Genomic DNA, 21,529 nt, shown 5'->3' on the forward strand with positions numbered 1-21,529 from the left:
GCCCTCACGCCCAGAACCTCTTCTGTGTGGGTTACGCAGCATCGTCCAGAACACTCCACTCACTTAAAAATAACGAAAGCAAACCTGCCACATGGGAACAGAAATAGCATGTTTTACGAAAACAAACACATTCTTCCAAAAGAAGACCTTGTGGGAAAAGTGGCCTGGCTCTGCCTGCGCGCCCATCTCCCCCTTCTGCTCCGGTGCCTGGTGGACAGGTGCGTCGTGCTGGTCGCCATCTGTGCGGCCCTCGCTGGAGAAGGGCCGTGCTCTGGTGCCCGGGTGGATGGCGTGGATGCGCCCCCAGCCCTGGGAAACCCCGCAGACCGGCGGGAGTGCCATCAAGCAGCAGGTGGCGTCTTCCAGCTCTGATGTCTTGTTCTCTTTGGAGAAGTGGTGGCCCTGGGTTTGAGGACAGACGCAGGGGGCCGGCACACCTCACTCCCTCTCCCTGCATTCACGCAGGCTCCTTCCAGGTCTCACCCACTGCTCAGTGGCTCTCCCCTTTTTACAGGAGGCCCAGGACAGCAGGAAGGCAGCCCAACATCATCAGGAGGCGGCTCCGCCAGCCCCCCCCCCCCCGCACACCCCCCACCCACGTGGAAAGGCTCTGCAGCTCTGCGGGGCCCCACCTGGGATGTGCTGCCCGTGGGGACCAAAGGCCAAGAGACAGGTCTGGGCCCGGGGGGAGAGGGCCCTGGGAGGAGAGTGGCCAGGGCTTCCTTTCCTGGTGGAATGCCCCTCCTCATGGTCATGCCTGAGGGGGATCTTGGGACACAATGGGATGGGGAAGGGACCCAGTTATTCACTGTGCTCAGAGAGGGGCACAGAGGAAGACCCTGGGACAGGTGACCTGTGGCCCTCTGGTCTGGGCTGGGCCTCAGGTGGGGAGCCTGGCTGGTAGGGAATAGGCTCACTCTGTGATTCCTGGACTCTGCTGCAGACCGCTGACCCTTGGGCTCCCCCTTGCAAACCGGGGTGCTACATCCTGCTCCTGCTGAGGATTAAGTGTTGAGCACCTTTTGGGCTGAGCAGTGAGGACACAGAAGTGACCTCAGTAGACAAAGCCCTGTCCCCCAAGGCTTTGGGTGAGGAGCTGTGGATGGACAGCATGCGTTTTGTAAATCGAATTCTGTTATTCAGTCCGTGCATTGTGAACTGGTTGACACTGATGCCAGGGTCCCTTACTGTAAGTCACTCTGTGGTCAGTCACCCTGAGGTGTTTTTAGGGGAATGAGGCTCAGGGGTGTGGCTGTCGGCCAGCAGTCCCCACCCCAACTCTCCCTATCTGCACCGCTCCCCCATGGCTCGAACAGCTGCAGCAGGCATCCCCTCTCCCCGGACCCCAGACCCCAGCGCCTCCTGTAGCTCACGTGAGTGTGAGCACAGGGTGAGCACTGTGGGCCCTGCCTCAAAGGACAGTTGCAGTTTTAAAAGGTGTCTTTAACCCAAGGGTGCTGCCATGGTGGGCTTGGGGCAGTTGTGAAGTCCTTCCCAACGGGGGGGGAGTGGGGTCTGTGCTGCTCAGACTGGCCGCAGGGCTGTGTGGCGTCCAGGGGCCTGAGTTTGTGGGTTGCTGAGGAGGGGCCTGCTATACAGGGAGCTCTGGGGGAGCCTTGTGTCGTCGTCCTCTGTCCCTGTCGTGGCCCTGCCGTGCAGCCCAGGACCCAGGACGCCCTGGGGGCTCAGCTTCCAGCTGGAGCGGGGAAACCTTGCCTTCCTCTCCGTTTGGGTTCTGGCCGAAGGGCCTTCTAGGCCTGGCTCACAAGGGCTCTTTTCAAGGCGCTCCCCGAGCCTGGCTTGGGCAGGGGGGCCGGCGGGCTCCTCCCAAGCACACAGACTTGGGCCTGGTGTCTGGCTTCCCGGGGGACCTGCCAGCCACACAGGCACCCATTTGTCTGCTCACTCACACCCTCAGCAGACATTTACCAGGGGTGTTCCTGCCAGACACCGCAGACGGCACACAGCTTTCCCAGGGCTGCTCCAGTCCCACAGGCTAAGCTTCCCAGCCTTGGCCTTAGCCCACCCCTCCATCTCAGCAACTCTTCCTGTGCCCGCGCGGGGCTGGGGCACTCCCAGTTTCCTCACCCAAAGGAGTCTCCACTGCATCCTCCCCCACAGGTCTCAGGGAGCCCTCCCAAGCTCTTGGCCAGAGGAGTACCTGGTCACACCAGGAGCTCTCCTAGTGTAGGCATTGGTGTTTGCCTCAAGTGCCAGCCGCTTACAGAGCTGTGAGGGCTGGACAGACTGGGCTGAGCTTCCAAAGCCACCAGCTGCCCGGGAATCTTCCAACCTCCCTCCAGCTCCCAGCTCAGCTCCACTGGACTCAGGTTTCTCCAAGCACTTCTGACCCATCGGGAATCCTGGATCCTGGGCTTAGCTTTGCAGCCTCTGCCATCCAGGATCAGGGAGGTGCTGAGCAAGGGAGCCCCACACCCACGCCACCCACACCCCCTCTCCTCTCACACCACAGTTCATGCCCAGTGGAGGTCTTGCCTGCAAGATCGCTCTGTAAGCATGGCCCCTTCGACCATACTGGGGTCAGAGGACCCAGAACTCTGGCCTAGCATGGTGCTGACCTCCAGCTCCACTTTTCCGAAGAGGCCGGGCCGCAGTGCGGAGCCGCAGACCTGGACCGTGTGCCTCTCTGGCTGGGAGTGCAGATCTGCCTGCCTCTGTGCGTGCTCGGCCCCCAGGAACACAGGGCGTCTCTGTCTGGTCGCCGTTGCCATGGCGTCTTCGCCCAGTGGAGGAGCCGGGGCTTCTGAAAATGCTACCCTTTGTAAAAGAGAAAACAGGCAAAAATAATGAAAACAGACGTTTTCAGTGCAGTGAGTCCTCAGCGTCACCACAGGTTCTGCAGGTCTGTTGCACCCCAGGCTCCCTGGCATTAAACAAGGGTGAGTTTGCAGGCACGTCGTCAACATGCGACCAACCAGCCCAGACTCGGGACCAGCCTTGTGCGATTTGCCAAAGGCTTGACGCGGTTTTAGAGAGGATTTGTGGTTCTTACCAAGAAAACTGTCTGGATCTTGCTAAGGACAGAGCAGCGAGTTATGAGGTGTTTTTGTTTGCTTGTTTTTCTTCACCAGTTTAACCATTTCTCAGCGCACAGCTCAGTGGAGTCCGATGCGTCCACACTTTTCTGCAGCCGTCCCCACCATCTGTCCTCCCATCTTCATCGTGTCCCCACCGAACACTCACCCCCGTCCTCCAGCCCCAGCCCCTGGCTCCCACCGTCCTCCTTCCTTTACGAAACTGACCACCTAGGGACTGCACATAAGTGGAATTGTAGCAGTATTTGTCCTTTGTGACTGGAAGCCTTGCAGTGAAGTCTTCAAGGTTCACCCTTGTGGTAACATGTGCCAGGATTTCCTTCCTTTCTGAGGCTGAACAGTACCTCATTGTACGGATGGACCGCATCTTGCTTATCTGTTCGTACGCCCACTGACACTTGGGTGGGCTCCATGTTTTGTCTGTGGTGAGTAGCGCTGCTGCGAGCGTGGGTGTGCAGATATCTGTGTGAGTCCCTGCTTTCCGTCCTTTTGGTGAGTACCTGGAAGTGAGGACACTGTGTTTTCTCTCTGATGCGGCAGTTGCACTTGGTTTTCTGAGGACCCTGCACTTTTCCACAGTGACTCTGCCGTTGCACACTCCCACCCCCAGTGCACAGGGGTCCAGTTTCTCCACACCCTCGTCAGCTGTGAGGTGTTCAAGTTTACCCTACGCTCACCCCCACTGTCCAGCTCTGCAGAGGCCTGGAAAGTCCACAGCACACATTCATGGTGAAAACCAGCCGCCTGTCGGTCCCTGCCCGGAGCAGAACTGGGCTGGAACTCTTTCAGAGAAGCCTTCCCAGAAAGCTGTCACTCTGGCCTGTCCGGCGGTTTCCGGGAAGACCGCACGTGCTCGCCTGCCTGTGTGTTGACTCGATTCAGAGCTCGCCGGTGTGGAAGCTTCTTCCCGAGGGAAGACAACCAGGGTGGCGTGGGCCACTTGGAAGACGCAGCCTTGGAGGAGGGCAGCCATTCCTCTCGTTCTTCACCGCTTTGGCCTCTGGCAGGCCGGGCGGGGTGTTTCTGAGCCCCTGGAGGGGGAGCAGGGGCGGGTGGAGGGCACTGCCCCTGAGCCGTGGGAGCAGAGCGGCTGCTGGGTGCAGGAGCAAGGGATGCCTCTGGCCTTGGCGTCTCCCTGTTGCTGGGGCTGCTGGTCACGGCACCTCTGCCCTCACTACACAGTCACTGCTGTGCACACGTGTCTTCGCCACTTCCCTTTCCTGGGCGCCTGGTGCCGGAGCAGTGGGAAGCTACTCATGTTTGTATGCTCATCTCGTGTCAAAGTTTCTCATTGGTTTTTAACTTTTCTTAATTAGGGTAAAGGGAAGTCTCTAGGTTTGCAATCATGCTATCAGCACAAAAAATTTGTCTATTATTTCTTGATGTTTATGTAATTTATTTGACTTCCTTGGAACAGTTTTCGGTTTCTGTGTAGGACCTCGGCCCCTACTGTGTGCAGAGTCACTTCTTTTCCCATTTCAGTTCGTGTTACTAACTATGATTGCTGAGTTTGTCGCGTTTCTTGTCGGTGCTTACTGATTTGGTTCTCAGAGTTTTCTGTGCTGTTTCTCAACCACATCAATCCGTCACGGAGCCGCCCTCGGGCCTGTGCGGGCCTGCGGAGCCCTGACGGGCAGTCCTGCCCGCTTCTCCCTGGCTCTCTGCTCCTCCCGTGCTTACGTTCTCCCTTGTCTGCATTTGTAAGTGGTCCTTTTCTGTAGGTTTTTTTTTTTGTAGTACATCAGGTTTTTGTATTAAATTATACTGGTTTCCTGAGATGAATTAGAAACTATTTTGTCTTTTCAAATTTGTCTTGGAAAAGTTAAAATAACACTGGAATAACTTCTTTTCCAATTTAGGGTTGCATCATCACCTTAAGTTGTAAACATCTGCTCCTGGAGCTTTGCTTTATTCGTCCACCATCGGTCACCTTTCCGGTTTCTTGTGTTTGCCTATTCATGTTTCCCCCTGTTTTGTTATTTTGGTAATGTATAGTCAGCATAAAATTACCTGTTTGCCCCTGATTTTCAGAGGGCTGCCCCAGGTGGCCAGGCTGTGGCACCGTAGCATTCTCTCCGTCCTTTCTCTCTGCGGGCACTTGTCACTCCTAGCCACAGGTGGGTCTCCAGACTCCACACGGGTTCTCGGTAGAGACTGCATTTCTTAACCATCGCCAGCAGGGCGAGGGGCGTCTCTTTGATTCGCTTTTAGAAAGAACACTGTCGTTTCTCCTTTTAGTTACTTGTTTTCTGCTTAATTTCTGGTTCTATCTTCATTATTCCCTCTTTCTACTTTTTTTTTTTTTTTTGTTTTTTTTTTTTTAGAGAGGGGAGAGAGAAAGAGAGAGATAGAGAAACATCAATGTGTGGTTGCTAGGAGCCATGGCCTGCAACCCAGGCATGTGCCCTGACTGGGAATTGAACCTGCGATACCTGGTTCGCAGCCGGCGCTCAATCCACTGAGCTACGCCAGCCAGGGCTCCTCTTTCTACTTTTTAAAACGTTTTTTTATTGTCCTCATTCTGACTTCCTCCAGTGGACACACAGTCCCTCCCTGCTGCTCCTTCCCCTGAGCTTCTGAGGACGTGTCATCGACCCCCGGCTCAGCCAGGGTATGTTTACATTTCCGTAGCTTTTCAGAAAGTTCTCGTGCTCAGATTTGGTTTCCTGTTTTATCGAAGGGTTAGTGAGGAATGTGTCTCTTAGTTACCGACTGTTAATATGGGGGATGTGTGTGCAACATATTTTGTTATTTATTTAAAATTTTATTGGATTAGAATAGATCATTTTCATTAATATACTTTTTTAGATTAAGCACATAGCATCGTGGCCTGATAGAAAATACTATGCTTCCTCTCTGAGGGATGTGCAGACCAGTTTCTGCACCCGTATCCCTTTGTGTTTGTGTTGCTCAGTTGCCAGGAGCCTGGCCGTGAGGAGACCCAGGGAGAGTCCCTGGGTCTGCACTGGTTGGCTCCGGTCTGACCTTCCCCGCGGCTTTATGCGTGTGGCGTCCGTGTTTGGCACACGGACGTTCCTGACCCACAGCTCAGCTGTTAACTATTTCACGCACAGGTCAGCACACGCTCCGCACCCTCCTGTTTCCTCGGCGCTCGGCCTCCCCTTGACGTCAGTCTGGCGGCCTGTCTCCGAGCTGCGGTCAGCTCGCTGGCCTCTTCATCATGTTCTCCTTGCCTGGGGCGTGTGGGTGACGTGAGCACTGATTCCTCTGTGCTGCCCGTGACTGCAGCTGGGCTGGGCTGCCTGGGGCAGAGTGCCCCTCTGGCCCTCGGATGGCACTGCTCAGTCCTGTGGCCAGGGTTTCAGATGGGAACTCCAGGCCTTGTTGATGTTTTCTGTCTTGCAGTAACACACTCTTTCCATCAGCAAATGCGCAGCTTTTCCCTGGCCTGGCTGTCCTGTGCCCCCAGAGGGCTGACGGGGTTGAGGGGAGGGGAGGGGAGAGTGGAGGCCCACGTGGAGGGCACAGCGCCGGCGAGCCCTCCGCTGGCACTCGCAGAGCTTTGCCTCCTGCAGCCCACCTCGGGCTTCCATGGGCGCATCAGGCCACTGGCGTGGTGGGACACAGCCCGTGGCTGCTTTCCCGGTGTAACGGTAGACGTGAGAAGTTGAGACAGCCCACACGGCCCTTTAGAGATTTGTTGTCAGACCCATGCTGCCAGAGGAGGGGAAGCCAAGGCCCAGAGAAGCCAAGTAACCCTCTAAGGCCACACAGCTGGTGAGTTATTAGCTGGAATCTCCTGGCCTCTCTGACTCCCAGCAGGAGAAGGCTACTTCTTCTCTAGACAGCCGAGCCTGTGCTGGGCACCAGGCTCCTGTCCACGTGGGGCTTCATGGTCTGGGATTGAGGAGGCACAGGTTGTGTTGGGGCGGAGCATGGTGGGTAAGCGGGAGGGTGGGCAGCCTCAGCCTCCATGGGCCTCCGGAGCAGGGATGGCAGGATCTGCAGAGTCGGCGGAGCCAGGAAGAGGGAGTCAGGACAGTGCCGCCCTGCAGAGGCCCCGGGGAAGCTGGGCCATGCTCCTTCCACGTGGCAGCCAGAGTGACCCGCCCACCCACATCTCCGTTTGCACCCCGCCAGCCCCAGGCCCACGCGGCTGACCTGGAGGACTTGTCACCAGGTCTTCACGCAGCGATGCACATGCCGGCACAGGAGCACGGCCTCTGACCTGCCCCCGGCAGGACGGACCTCCCTTGCTCCCGTGGGAATCCCGACCAAACCAGCCTCACTCCAGGCCTGAGGGTGGCAGACAGGCCCCAGCGCAGGAGCTGACTGGCACCCCTCAAACCGCCTGAGACCGTGGGTCGAGGGAGACATGGTCGTGATGCAGCACGGGCCCTGAGGGGTGGAGGGGCACGAGCAGGAAGGCCAGTGGAATCTGGACGAGGGCTGCACCTGGTAGCTCGGGTGTTGGCTTCAATGTCCTGGTTTTGATGGCTGTGCGGGGATGGGGTGGACAAAGTACCAACGCTGTTAGGGGAAGTTGGCTGGAGGGTACAGGGGGTGCTGCCATTTTTGCAGCTTTTCTGAAAGTGTAAAATTAGTTCAGAAACAGGTTTTGTGTGTGTGTGTCTTGACAATAGAATTGGTGGGGGCAAGGCATAGGTGATCTGCCTGAGGGTGCCCTGTCCCCCGTCCCCCTAGGCCATCCCTTCCCAGAGGACACTGGGCTCGCCTGGTCAGAGGGTGGATGCCTTGCACTCCCACCCCCCCCAACCCCCATCCCAACACAGGGCTCCCGGACCCGGAGCTGGGCTGCACGGCCCTGCCCCACCATTTCACTGGCCGGATGCGACGGTGCTGGAAGCTCCCTCGCTCTTCCCTCTCACTTGTGGGTGGTTGGGGGGGGCTGGCCCTTTGTTTTAATCAGGGGTGTCAAACTCATTTTCACCAAGGGCCACATCAGCCTCGTGGTTGCCTTCAAAGGGCCGAATGTAATTTCAGCTCCTTAACAGTTAAGGAGTAGTTACATTTATACGGTCCTAAAATTATTTCAGCCCTTTGAAGGCAACCGCAAGGCTGATGTGGCCTCCGGTGAAAATGAGTTCGACACCCCTGATTTAAATCATTCAGAGCAAGGCCTCCTTCCTTTGCTTTAGGACAGCCTTCAGCTTTTGGGAATTCCTAGGAGGAAGGGAAGTGGGCCCTTCACCAAGGGCAGCCAGGCACTGTTGGCTCTGCTGTGTCTCAGCTCTGCGCCCCCAAGCGACTTCCCACTGCGGCAGGTGCAACTCCAGGGTGCCCTCCTGGAGTACAAGCGCTCGGCCCTTCAGCAGTGGAGCCCCTGGAGCCCAGGAGCACTGGGGTGCCTGGGCAGGCCAGAGTGAAGGTGCCAGGCTTGGGTGCTGTGGGTGAGGGGCCCTCCGGGTCAGCCCAGGTAGGTGTGGCTTGTGGGGGTGAGGTGGGCTGGGGAGAATGGGTGCCTGCCTTTGGCGACAACCCAGCCAGACCAAGTGTCCAATGGAGTCACAGCATGAAAAGATTAATGAGGGGCCCTGGGCGGGTGCCTGGGGGACCTCGAGAGGCTCGTGTGCCAGGGTCCCTCCCTCTAGCTGAGTGGTGAGGAAGTGGTGGCTGCAGCAGGGGCTCTACTGGGGTGGAGTGGCCCCCGTGGGGCTGGGGCCCCCAGGCAGCCTGGCTCCTCGTGCTTCCTTCCCCTGGCTCTGGCCTCGGGCCAGATGAGCTAACGCTGACCCACATTTCCACTGCACCCGGCGCAAACTAGGCCATGGCGAGGCTGGGAGCCGGGCCGTGCAGCCACAAGGCTCTGGGGCTGCCAGCATCCGCTCAGACTTTCCAGGCTCAGAAGTGGGTCCTGAGGGGGGAGGAAAGCCTTTCCCTGGTCCTCCTGGAGGTGCTGGCTTTGCTGGGTTTCAGGAGGGGCAGAGCCCTGCCAGGAGGTAGCGGGGTCAGGGGTGTGGGGGCGGTGCTGGTCACTCCGGCTTAGGCTGGGAGCCCAACCGCCCTCTCCCATGTGCCCCTCTGCTCCCTCTCGCCAGAGCCGGCTCTCCTGGCTGCCACGCATCCCCTGGAGGGCGCTTCTCCTGTGGAGATGCAGCTCCTGCCCTTGTGCTCATCAGAACGCAGCTGTGTGAGAACAAGAGCAAGAAAACCACTGGGAAGAGGGGATGAGAAATAAAGCATAAACCCCCACTCTCAGTTCCCCTTCCCAGGAGCTGCCGTCAGGCCTGCTGGCCCCGGGAAGGCCGCCAGCGCCGCCGGTCTGACTCAGAGCCTGAACTTACTTCCAGCAGAGCGGCCGGGCTGCCTGCGGGTCACACGGGAGGGGGTCATCTCCACTGAAGCATGCAGGGGTGGAGGAGCCAAGGGCCAGGGCCGTCTGTGAGCCTGTCCCATCCCACGCCCTACAGAGGGGAGAGGAAGAAGCCTCAGGAGGGTGTGGACACGCAGGGGCCGGCCACGGGAGCCGTGGAAGGGCCTGTGTAGAGCCCTTGGTCTGGCTCCAGCTCAGGGCTCCCTCTGCCCAGCCTCGCCAAGAAGGAGGTGAGGGGGCCTCAAAGCCCCAGAGTACCTGTTGCCCCCTCAGAGCCAGGAGTACCTGGAAAGGGGACCTGCAACCTGTGGGGCCCGGAGGGAAGGGGGCTGGCTGTGCCAGGGGCCCCTGCACTGCCCATCCACTCTGACCCCAACGCCGCTGGGACCGTGTGCAGGGAGGCCGTGCGTTTGGAAGTTTCTGTGTGCCCTCTGGGCAGTCGGAGCACAGCCACACCACCCCTGCTGCGCCCGGGTGGGGCACCGCTGCCCCCCCGGCCTTCCCTGTGGCATCAGCTCCGTGCAGGGGTCCCAGAGGGGCAGTGTGCGGTGCAGGTTTCCTCTGGCCACCCCTCGTGCTCTCACAGGTGTCTGCTGGTGAACGGACGTCTCAGGGTCATCACCCCAGGTTGGCCTTCCCCTCGTATGGCAACGTTTCTGCGGGGCGAGGGCAGCCTCAGAGCTAGCTGGGCCAGGCCCTGGCCCAAGCCTCTGGCCCCGAGCTACCTGGGACACAGGTGCCGCCTGTCCCGTGAGTGTCACCTGGGACACGGCAGCTGCCAGAGGGCCCTGCCCTGCCAGCACAGGAAGGGCACTGTTGTCCCAGAAGGGGCTGAGCATGGTGAGCAGCCGTCTCTCCCAGCGAAGGCTGTGAAGTCTCTGACCAAAAAGGCGCACACTGGACACGGAAGCAGACAGGACGTCCTGGCCTGTGTTAAGGCTCTGCCAGCTCCTGGGGTCGTGGGTGCCTGCACTTCCTGTTGGAACCCCAAATTTTCAAATTGGGTGCAGCATCCTCCAAGTTACTATGGAAGAGCAGTGCCTGGCACGTGGAAGGAAAGGAGAGGAGGGACCTGTCCAAACCCTGTCAGGGCCAGTGGTCAGCTGCTTGACCCTGGCACTGGCTGAGCCCTTCTGTGCCTTGGCTTCCACACCTGTCAAATGGGGCAGTGGTGCAGGTGAGCACGTGAGAGGTGTCTGCCGCAGCGGCTGGTGCCTGGTGAGCTCTGAGGAAAGATCGGCCCACGCTAGCAGTCCTGGTGTAGGTCCAGCCTGTGCACCCCCCCTTCACACTGAGGGCAGATCACCCAGCGCCCCGGAATAGAGTCCAGAACTGGGCTCTGATCCCTGCGAGAGGCCCTTGAATGAGAAACCGGGGCACACGGTGGTTTTGACTGAGACCAAAGATAACGTTTAGAGGGATGGAGTGCGGAGGTCCTTCAGTAACGGGTTGGGGCCTAGGTCAGTGACAGGGTTGGGCGAGGAGCTGGGGCCCTGCCCAGGATGAGGGCTGTGCCATTGTGGGGAGGGGGGTGTGGCCTGAAGAGGGGGTTCTGGGAACCCATGAGGTGTCCACCCACATGACGTGCTCAAGTTTGCCGAGAATGTGTCCACCGTGAGCTCACTGCTGGGGACTGTGGTTTCTGCTGGCTGCCGCAGCTGACAGCTGCTCCTCATCAGGGCCACGCTGACCTGCCTGGCCTTGACTACCCCTTGTTTTCCAGCAGGTAGTTGAGGCTGTATGACTGTAGGCCAGGTGAGGACACTCCTCCCACCAGCACCCCTGCTGGGACCCCCTGCTGAGGGCAGGCCTGTGGGCAGGCAGGCAGAGGCTGGGTGTGCCACACTCTCTTCTGTGTGATGTTACCAGGCTATGGTGGGGGTGGAGGAGGGGTGGTCACTGTATTGAGGGCCCTTGGCCACAGGGCAGCCTGTGCCCCTCCCAAGTAGTCTTGGGCACCCAGACCCAGGTGGATGGACACTCCCTCCAGACTACTGGCCGAAAGCATTCCAGCTCCCTGCTGGGTCCCACCGGTCACAGTCTATAGGCGGGGACATTCTGGTGGTTCAGACCCTCCTTCGAGCCCTGACTCAGCCCTGCAGGGGATTTCCCCTCAAGCTCAGAGCCTGGTCCCTGTCCAGCTCCCTGGTCTGGTCCCCTGCACAAGCCAGAGCCGAGCCCTTTGTGCTTGAGTCCTGTGCACTGCCTCCTCCCAGCCCCCTGAGGTCTGCCGGGGGCCCTCTGGGTGCACCTTCCCTGGGGGCCCCCACCTTCCCACACCTGGCTGGGCCGAGTCCCCTGCTCCCTCAGTCCCACCCCACGTGGGTTGTGGTCAGTGGACAAGTGGTGGGGCTCCCCCCAGGGCAAGGGGCGGTACCAACTCAAGCTGGGATGAGCAGGTTTCCCTTGCTCCCCTACTGGACGTCCTGGACTGGAACACGTTCTGTGGAATAGGAGCCTGCTCTCTGCCCTGCTGACCTTTCCTCAGCCTGCAGTGTGGGGCCAGCCCTTTTCTGCCCAGAGCGTCCCCTGTGTGGGCCCTGCCAGGCCCCAGAGCTCACCCCTCTGGACGGTGTGGGGCCCTCCTGTGGTCCGGGCCTGTGCCCAGCTGTCCAGGTGTTGTGTGTGTCCAGGTGGCCCTCAGGGAGGACAAAGAGGAGGCGCCCTTCCTGGGAGAAGGCGGAGGGACATTGCGTACAGCAGGACCACGTACTGCATGGGCTCCTGTGTCTGTGCTCTCCGGCTTCGTGTCGTGTTTTCAAGGGTGCCCACGTGCACACACGCGCTGGCCCTTCACTTCTCTTTGTGGCTGAATAGTGCTCTGTTACGTGGGTCGACCGCTCAGCGACTGCGGCTGACACCGCTGTGAGCCCACGTGCGCTTGTGTTTGTGTGGACACACGTTCCAGATGCCCGGGGCGTGTGCACAGGCGTGGCGCTGCTGGGCGGCATGGGAACGCCACGTGCGGCGTCCCGAAGTCTGGCCCGCACACCCCGAGGCAGCTGAGCAGCAGGGGCTGTCCGTCTGCACCCTGGCCAGTACCTGTCCTTCTTCGGTTTTCGGCTCTGGCCTCCTGGTGGGAGTGACGTGCGGGCTCCTTTGACTGGCACCTCCCTGGGGACTTGGGATGCGGAGCACCTTTTCCCGCGTCTGTTGGCCGTGTGTGTCCTCTTTGGAGAAACGTCTGTTTGGGTCCTCTGCCCGTTCTTTAATTCAGTTGTTTACCTCCTTATTGTTGAGTTCTTTTAAATATATGTATTTATTTATTTTTAGACAGAGGGGAAGGGAGAGAGGAAGAGAGAGAAACATCTGTGTAATTGCCCCTTGCACACCCCCTACTGGGGACCTGGCCCACAACCCAGGCATGTGCCCTGACTGGGACTCAAACCAGCGACCCTGTTGTTCTCAGGCTGGTGCTCAGTCCACTGAGCCACACCAGCCAGGGCATTAGTGTTGAGTTCTAGGAGCTCTTGAGCACATTGATTTTTAACCGCCTCACCCTGGAGGTGACAAACATGAGTTCTGCTCCTGTCCTTGGCCAGAAACAGCCCCATGACCTCAACCTAGCTTGAAGACAGGTGCTGTACTGTGGGAACCTGAGAGTGGGGTGGTGTGATAGTAAGAGGCCAGGGAAATTCCTTGACAAGCGGAGTAAGGAAAACAGACAAAATAATTAACCAGGCCCAACGATGTGAGCAATTTACAGCCAGCTGATGAACCACAAGGCTGTATCTTCCCCAACGAAGGACTCAGGAGCCAACGGTTTACACATTCCAGGCTGCCTCGGGGCAGCCCGGCCTCCGTCCAGGTCCTTCCTCAGTGACGTTCTTGACGACCTTTGTTGAAAATAAAACTGACCAAAAAACAACTCTGACTCCTCTGTACACACACTCTGGTGAGTCAGCATGTCAGAGGACACACCTGAAAAGCTAGGGACGACCCTCCCCTGAGCCCTCCCCTGGGGCTCCCGCTGTCACCAGAGAAAGATAAAAAGCCTCAACACAGAGGGCCCGCTGCGCACTCTCCCTGGAGCGTGCCCACGCCACCCTGGTGTCTTTGCCCTGCGCCTCCGAAGCCCCACGGGTCCCCACGAGACTCGGGACCAGGGGAGCGGCAGCAGTTCATCCTGGGCCCACCCCTGAACCCGTCCCCAAGGCCCTTTCTTCTGTCCCTTGCTGCTGCTTCGACCTGAAGCCCTCCCTCGTCTCACTGTCCCCAGCTTTCACAACCGCACCCTCACGGTCACCGGGACTCGAGTTGTGAAGTCTTCCCTGCACGAAGTCAAGAACCCACGGTGCCCGCCCCGGCCTGGACCCCTGCCGGTAACCAGAGCGCGGCCCGTAACTGCTGCCCTGGCTCCCACGGGTCGGGCCCCTTTCCCGACGGCTGGCTCCTCCTCCTCGTGTGCGTAGCTCTCCCGCGCCCCGTCTGGTGACAGAGACCTGGCCGTTCGCACACCAGCTCCACACAGCAGAGCTGCCGGCTGCGGCCAAGAATGCACGTCAACCCAGGCCCCTGTGGCTCCCTCGCTGGTCTTCAGGCCAGAGTCTTCTTAGCACTTCTTGCCCGTTTTCCGTCCTCAGCCTTTCCATTGGCTTGCCTAGTGACAGGGAAGGTCTGTGGTGCCGCCTCGACGAGCTCAGGGGGAGGTGGCAGCTTTGCGAGGGTGGGCCCGCCGTCCCAGACAGAGGTGCCCTCCCTCGGGTGGACTGCATCCTTGGTGGCTTTCGGGGCGCTGCCACACACACCTGGCACACGTGTGTGCATTCAAGTGTGAGCGGTGCCTTCCCTTTCTCCTCTCCTGCACGCGAACACTCGCTGGTGCACAGCTGCCTCCTGAGTTCACCTGGGTCTTCCCACAGTGTGCCTGGCTGTCCCTGGGCCTGCATGAAGTTCGGGATGGGGAGGGGTGTCCTGGGTTCTTTCTTGCTCCTGGCCGGCCGAGTCGTGGCCCAGCATTGGCTGAGGCAGCATCCCCGACCAGCCCTGCCCTGTGCTCCGTGCTGCCTGCCTGGCTGGGGGCACATTGGCAAGACATGTGGAGGCCCAGGGCCCCTTGAGCCCGGAGTGAGGCTAGCGTCGCCCTGGGAGGTCCTACAGGCCAGGGACCGTACTCTCAGCAGCCGCGCAGGGACGAATGTCCATGGACCTGCTCCTCACTTCCATGTCTGCACAAGGGCCGTGTGGTGCCTGCAGAGCTGTGGGCTTCGTCAAGAGGGCACAGTGCCCAGCACAGGGTGGGGGGCTTGATGGGCGTTAGAATTTAGGGCCACAAACGGGAGCCCATATGTCGTTTGGTGGGGCCAAGCCTCAGCCTGGCACCCTCCGTCCCCAGGGCCCCGCTGGGAGCCTGCGCTGCTCTTCTCACCTGGCCACGTGTCCCAACACGTCTACTGGCAGCCCCTCTGGGGTGGCAGCCTCACAGACAGTGGGCGGCTGCAGGGGGCTGGGCGTCATCTGGTTCTGATCAGGCCAGAGGCACCAGGCCCCCTCCGGGCACGCCTGTCCTCAGTCACCTGGACACGCCACCCACAAATGCCTGGGCTGCCTGCCACTGCCCAGGCCCCCACTCGATGTTCCCACCCAGGGGGGCCTCTTCTGGACAGGTCCCCTCTGAAGCTAGACAGGCTTTAGCTGGGTGTGGAGGCTCAGGACTCAGTGGACAAGCAGGGATTGGAGTCCTTGAGGCCCCAGGCCCCGGGGGCAACAGAAAGCAACCTCATTGCTGACCCATGACCTTGAGCTCTCTTAGGGACACCAGGTGGACATGGAGATGGACCGTGGCCTCTGTCTCTCCCCAGCCCCCATCCCCACAAGGAAGGGGCTGGGAGCAAGAGTGGGGAGTAGAAGCCCCCAGCCAGGCGCTCTCCTACTGACCAGCTTGGGCCAGGGGAGTGGCCAGCCCAGCATGTGGTCCTCCTGCAAGTGTGACTGCTCCTCCCGTGGTGTTCTCTCCCCAGCCTCCTGGGCCGTGTCCACAGTGCAGCCACCCCTCCAGGCCCCAGCGGCCCTGGGCCGGGGCCTTGGGAGCTGAGAACAACCAATGGGAGTTGGAGGCAGTGGCCACAGTGGGAAGAGGCGGGACGAAGGGGCTGGAGGGGCTGGGCCCTGCCTAGGCCTGGAGCCCCCGCCCTGCGGGAAGGCAGGCCTGCTCGGTGGAGGGCTCCGGAGGCCATGGGCACCAGCCCCCTCCTGGGCTGAGGTCCTGATGCCCCGTCACAGCGGTGGGTCCAGCACACGTCTATATACCTGCAGGGTGGGAGGAGGCCCCCCCCCACCCAGCACAGGGGCTCCTTGAGGGAGAGCGGGGCTCAGAAGAGTGAGGAACTCGCTGAGGGGCTGTGGTTTGAGCACCCTGCCAGGAGCATAAAAGCAAGCCGACCCAAGCCAAGCCACTGGGTGTGTGGGGGGAAGAGCAGGTGAGGAGACAGGTGAGGAGTGGGCATGTGAAGGGAGCAGGTGAGGGCGCAGTCCTCACCTGAGGGCCCCACCAAGGCCTCCTGAGCCTGCCTACCTCCTCCCCCGTCCACCCTGCACCCCCTTCTCCTGTGACCCCGGGAGCTGAGGGCCGCTGCTCCCCCACTGCCGTCACCATCTCGGCCAGGCCTGGCTGTGCCCCAGGCCTGGTTTTTTCCCAGCAATTTCCAGGATCTTCCATTTGGTAAACACTTATGACTTTCATTGGAAAGCTGGCCCCCAGCCCTGAGCCTGGGCTGCCCATCCTGGCTCCCAGGGTGACAGCAGGGGACTGCACTGGGCAGCAGGGGACTGCACTGGGCAGACCGCAGGGCCGTGGAGGCAGAGACCACCCACCGCTCAGATAGGGACCTGGATTCCCACCAACAAGACAGAGGGGGCCTCTCTCCCTGGCTTCATGTGGGCCTCCCTGGGCCTTCACCCCACGTGCGCTCCTGGCCCCCCTTCCCTGAGTACCTCCTCTGCCTGCCCTGCCCTCCCAGCCCCCCTCCTCCTTGTGCCTGGGTAACAGGGGCAGGGCCAGCTCTGTCCTGGTCCCCACCAAGCTGCAGCACCCTGGGGACAAAGGCCTAGCTCACACCAGATGTAAAGGTCAGGAGCAGGCGAGGGGGAGGGACTGGGAACATCCGCTTCCTGGAGTGGGGCCTCCCCGGAGACTTGCAGCCTGGGACGGGGACCTTCCCCTTCTGTGGGGGGGACACTATGTGGGGGGTTGGGGATTCCCGGAACAGCCAGGAAGTACAAGGCGGGTGGGGGGCCTGGCAGCGCTCAGAGTTGGCCTGGCTGCTGTGGGGGATCCGTCAGTGCCTGCCGATGGGAAGTGAGCCGAGAAAAATGCATTTGACCCTCAAGGACAGAGTGGAGCCGCCTGCCTCGTCCCAGCCTCCAGGGTCTGAGCCCCACACACAGGCCCAACCAGCCCCTGGCCACCGGGCGGCTTGGGATGGTTCTCCTCCGTGGGAAAGTCTAGCTTCTGGACCCAGTTGGAACCATCAGACATTAGCTGCCTTGGGAAAAGTCCCCTGGCCCTTAACAGCAAGGAGGGAGCCTGTCTCCCACACAGGGGACTCCTGGAGGGTGCTCTTCCCTCCTGACCACCCAAGGGGCACCCCTTGCCCTGGCCTCCACTCCCAGCAGGCTGCAGTGTTCAGAGGTGCTGGGCACAGCGGGGTCCCAGCTGTGCCTGGATCTGCGTGGAGTGGCCTTCAGGAGCAGTGCACACGGGGGTATCCTGCTTAGGCCACCAGCCACTCCGTGTCCTCCCAGGGCGGGCCATCCCGTGGCAGGCAAGGGTGATAACTGTGCATGTAACAATGAAGTAGACAGCAAATGAGTTGTGTTTACAACTCACATCACAGACAAAATGTCTTTAGTACGTACAGCTTTTAAAAACCAACGAGAAAAAGCCCAGCCACCATTTCCCAAACAGAAAATACACGTTTGAACCGTTAGGTGTGGGGCGTGGGGACTCGGGCGGCATGCAGCTTCCCTGGCACCAGGAGAAACTGGCTGGCCTGGGGCTGCCTTTCTCCCCGGCCACGCCCTGCGAACGCCACGGCGGGGTCGCACACGGGCCTGGGGGCTGTGGGGGCCGAGCACCCGCACAAGCTGCCAGGCTGCAAATGCCTGCAGCTCACATGGCGGAAATGTGTCCCCAGATTGACCCGGGGACAAGCCACAGGCTGACCCACTGTTTGTATTGGGCTGGCCAAAAAGTCCATTATGTTTTTTTCTGTTCAATGGCTCCAGTCGTGCTTAGCTGTCTTCAACTTTGTTAGAAACAATTTTGTTAGATTGTATTGTGACAGCTGTCATATCCACGTGCATTAAAGAAAGACTTATCAAAATTGGTGAATTTTTGTGCAGCCATTTTAATATTGAAAATGGAAGCAAATACACGAATTTTTGGTATGCTATGCTTTATTATTTCGAGAAAAGTAAAAATGCAGCCGAAATGCAGAAAAAAGATTTGTGCAGGGTGTGGAGAAGGCGCTGTGACTGACGGGACGTGTCGGAAGTGGTCTGCGAGGTTCCCTGGTGCTGCTGACGTTTCGGCCAGACAGCCCTGTGCTGTGGGGCTGTATCCGCACGGGAGGGTGCTCAGCAGCAGCCCCCGGCCTCTCCCTACGAGAAGCCAATAGTGGGGTGTTGCTGACAGACTCAAAATATGCAAGTCAATAAAGCTATTGGTGAAAATGAAAAATATGTCTTTCATTTTAAGGAGAAAACTAAACAGTCTTTTTAGCCGACCCAGTGCAAGCAGGGGTGGGAAGGCACGAGGAGGGGCGGGTGGGTTAGCAGCAGTCCCTGACCATAGCACGTCCCATAGACACCCAGGACCCAGACCACCAGTGGTGACTTGCACAGAGGAGCCGAGTCTGCCACCCTGTGGGAGAGAGGTGACTGGTGTGTGCACCGTGTCCATGGACACACGGCAGTAGCCGCCCTGGGTGCCTGGGGGCGCAGCTCCTGGGCAGGGCTGTGAGCCATGGGGTCCTTCTGCGCTTCCTGGGTGCCGGTCCCGGGGTCCAGTCTTCTGGCAGAGACCCCTGCTGGTCTGTGAGGACTGTGGGGCAGCAGGCAGCCAGGGCTGTCCAGGTGGGGAGAGCAAATTACTGCTTGGGCCTCGGTGTGCCAGGTCTGATGGGCGGGCATGCGGACTGGCCAGCGCATTCCTGCCAGGGTCACTGGGTGAAGCTGCCAGGCTCAGTGCCTGTGACCCAGGCTGGCCCTAAATGCCAAGTGCCAAGGGGAGAGGCTGCAGGGCAGCCAGGGAGCAGGCTGGTCACAGGGCCCGAGGTCCCCTTCCAGGCACCGGGCGCCGGCCCAGCACGCCAGATGGTTGTCTTCACGCGGGGGTGCTGGCCGCCAGGGCGGAAAGCCCAGCAGAGCCGTGCAGCTGGCCCTCGTCTCAGCGCTTCTCCCTGATGTTGTTTTTCCTGGAAGACCCGCTCTGCCAACCCCGGGGCCCCGGCCGAGAGCAGCGGGGGTGCAGCAGTGGGTGCAGCAGTGGGAGCCGTGTCAGACTTGGACCCGACTGCCCGCTTCCCGCCTCCTCTGAGCCTCTTCGGGGCAAAGGCAGGGACGCGGGAACTGAAGGGGTCCCAGTGTGAGTGGAGGCCGAGGTCACAGGGAGAAAACCTGCCTCGCTACCGTGTCTCCTGCTCAGGACTGTTCCCCAGCTTCCTGCCCAGGACCTCGCTGGTTGGCACCCACTAGGTGTCCCTGAGGCCCTGAACCCCTAGAGCAGTGCCCAGGTGGAGGCTGGGTGGCCAGTGCCTGTGTTCTGACTCTCCCTGCTGGCACCCCCCATCCAGTCCCTCCCCCTGCTCCTCAAACCAGGCGGAAGGAGCTGCCTCTTCACTGCACACCAGGCTTCTCATCTTGTCCTTGAGGGTGGCAGGACCGTGAGCAGGGGTGCCCAGGCCCTCGGCAGTCTCAGCCCACCCTCTGCCCACGGAGAGCTGCCTTCTGCCCAGTGAGCTCCACCGTGTCACCTGCTAATGGTGCATCCTTCTCCACTGACTGGTGCACATCTCCTGAGTCACATCTTGAGTTCGGGTGCACATGCGGACGCACACACACACTCAAGCACACACGCAACCACATGCCCCAGCCAACTCTCTCTGGGCCTGTCTTCCGTGGAGACCCCACTTGTCTCTTGTCGCTCTGTTGCTATGTCTGCTTTTCAATGTGCCCTTAAGTCTCGTTACCCCAGATTTGCAGAGCTTTGTTAGTGTCTCTAAATGTGGGGGCAAGATTCCTGAATTTGCTAAAGGCAGCTAGCATTTTGCCTGGGATTGCGGTGAACTTCCATGTTAACTTGGGAGAATGTGCATTTTCACCTCCTGAGTACAGATTTGGGTTCAGATGGGTCAGTGTCCACGTGCAGGCCGGTGCCCTCTGCCGATTCCCTGGGCCACTGGCTGCCGGGTGGCCAGCGCCAGGCGCCTTCATTCTGGACCCAGCACAGGTGTCACTGTGTGTGTCCACGCAACAAAGGAGACAACGAGGGACACAGAGGCCCCTCGTTCACCCGCAAACACTGCCCGGGGGCCGCCCGCCTGCATGATGGGAGTTAGGCCAGCAAGTTACAATGTGGCTCCAGCTCTGGCATGTAAAGAGCTTAGATGTCGTCACTCCTGTCCTTACAACAAGAAAAAGCTGAAAAACCAACTTTTCTTGGCTCCCTCACAGAACCTAGGTCACTGGGCAAGCCAGCACCCAGCACAGTCCAGCACCCTGAAATCTGGAGACAGGTGACAGGGTCCCTGCTGGGGCCACTCGCCCAAGCAGAAGCCACTGGAGCCGCGACAGGCAGGCGACTGGAAGGTGACCCCGCTGGCGGCTGTGTGGACCCCGGCGGCAGTGAGAAGCTCCGGGGAAGAGAGCCCTCGGTCATCGGACTCTCCGCCCTGCTGCGGGAGCTCCGTCCAGAGGAAGCCTGTCCCTCGGTCGCGCGGGAGGCCCTCGCTGTGCGTGGAGCTGCACGCTCGTTGCCGCGGCTGCAGAGCTGCTGCTGTACCACCACACCTGACACCCATCCCAGCGCCGGACAGGACCCGTCTGGGTTCTGGTCCTTACGCTGAAAGCAGCTGTGAACACGCCTGTGCACACCTTCTTGTCGCTGCCTGTCTGCTGTGTTGGGGGCACGCCAGGAGTGGAAATGCTGGGTTGAGGGTGTCTCGGGGGGCTCCCTGGGACACAGACTCTGAGGCAGGCGTGCGCACAGCTGCTGCACGAAGGAGCAGCCTCAGCGACGCCCTCCAAGCCCTCGAGAGGGCCTCACTGGGCAGAGGACGCTCAGCGCTCTGACGAGCCCTCTGAACTGTGCTCTGTGAGCCGGAGGGGCCAGACCTTTGTACCACGAGCCAACTCGGTGCCGCACGTTGGCCTCCCCAGGAGTCAGCCCTGCGTGGCTGAGGAGTGTGCCCAGGGAGGACACGTGAGCTCTCAGCGCCCGCCCGGCGCCCCTGGTGGCTGTGCAGTGAACACTCAGGCCCCCGGGGGAGATGGGAGGGGCCGCGTGGTCCCACTGCAGGCCGCCCTTTGCTCCCCTTGGACCCAGCTTGCAGAGCAGGTTTGCCTGTCCAGGAGCACCGGCACGTGACTCGGGCGGCCCTCTTTCCTGGAAGGGATCTGGGACCAGTGACCACAGCCTCACGGCAGGAGTTGGGAGGCATGGCGTCCTGTGTGTCCTCTGGAAACTCGGGTGGAATTATTTCCCCTGCAAGTATGTGTTACGACCAACCGCTGAAGCCATCTGGATCTGTGATTTTCTTTGAGGAATTGTTTTTCAGGTTAATTTGTTTAAAGCGATAGAGCCGTCCGATCTTTTGGGTCTTGGGTCAGTGTTGGCATGTGGTTTAGTTCTTCTAAGTGGCCGGCATCTCTCGCCCCTCTGGTGACCTCCAGGACTGCAGTGACACCCTGCCTCCAAGTCCTCACAGTGGATATGCCTGTCCGAGTTTCTTCCTTTATCTGTCAATTTTTCAAGTTCACTGACTTAGTCAAGGAACCAGCCACGGACTCGACTGATCCTCTCTCCCCTGTTCGTTTTCCATCTAATTCCAATCTTACAGATACGATTTCTGTCCACTATTATTTTAGCTTCGTTTTGTCATTCCTTCTCTGGTTGTTTCAGACATAAATGCATCTTAGTTTCAGCCTCTCTTTCCTAATACCTGCCCCTCAGCCTCTC

Source organism: Phyllostomus discolor, chromosome 1 (genome assembly GCF_004126475.2).
Source record: "Phyllostomus discolor isolate MPI-MPIP mPhyDis1 chromosome 1, mPhyDis1.pri.v3, whole genome shotgun sequence".
In the NCBI taxonomy this organism is placed as follows: Eukaryota; Metazoa; Chordata; class Mammalia; order Chiroptera; family Phyllostomidae; genus Phyllostomus; species Phyllostomus discolor.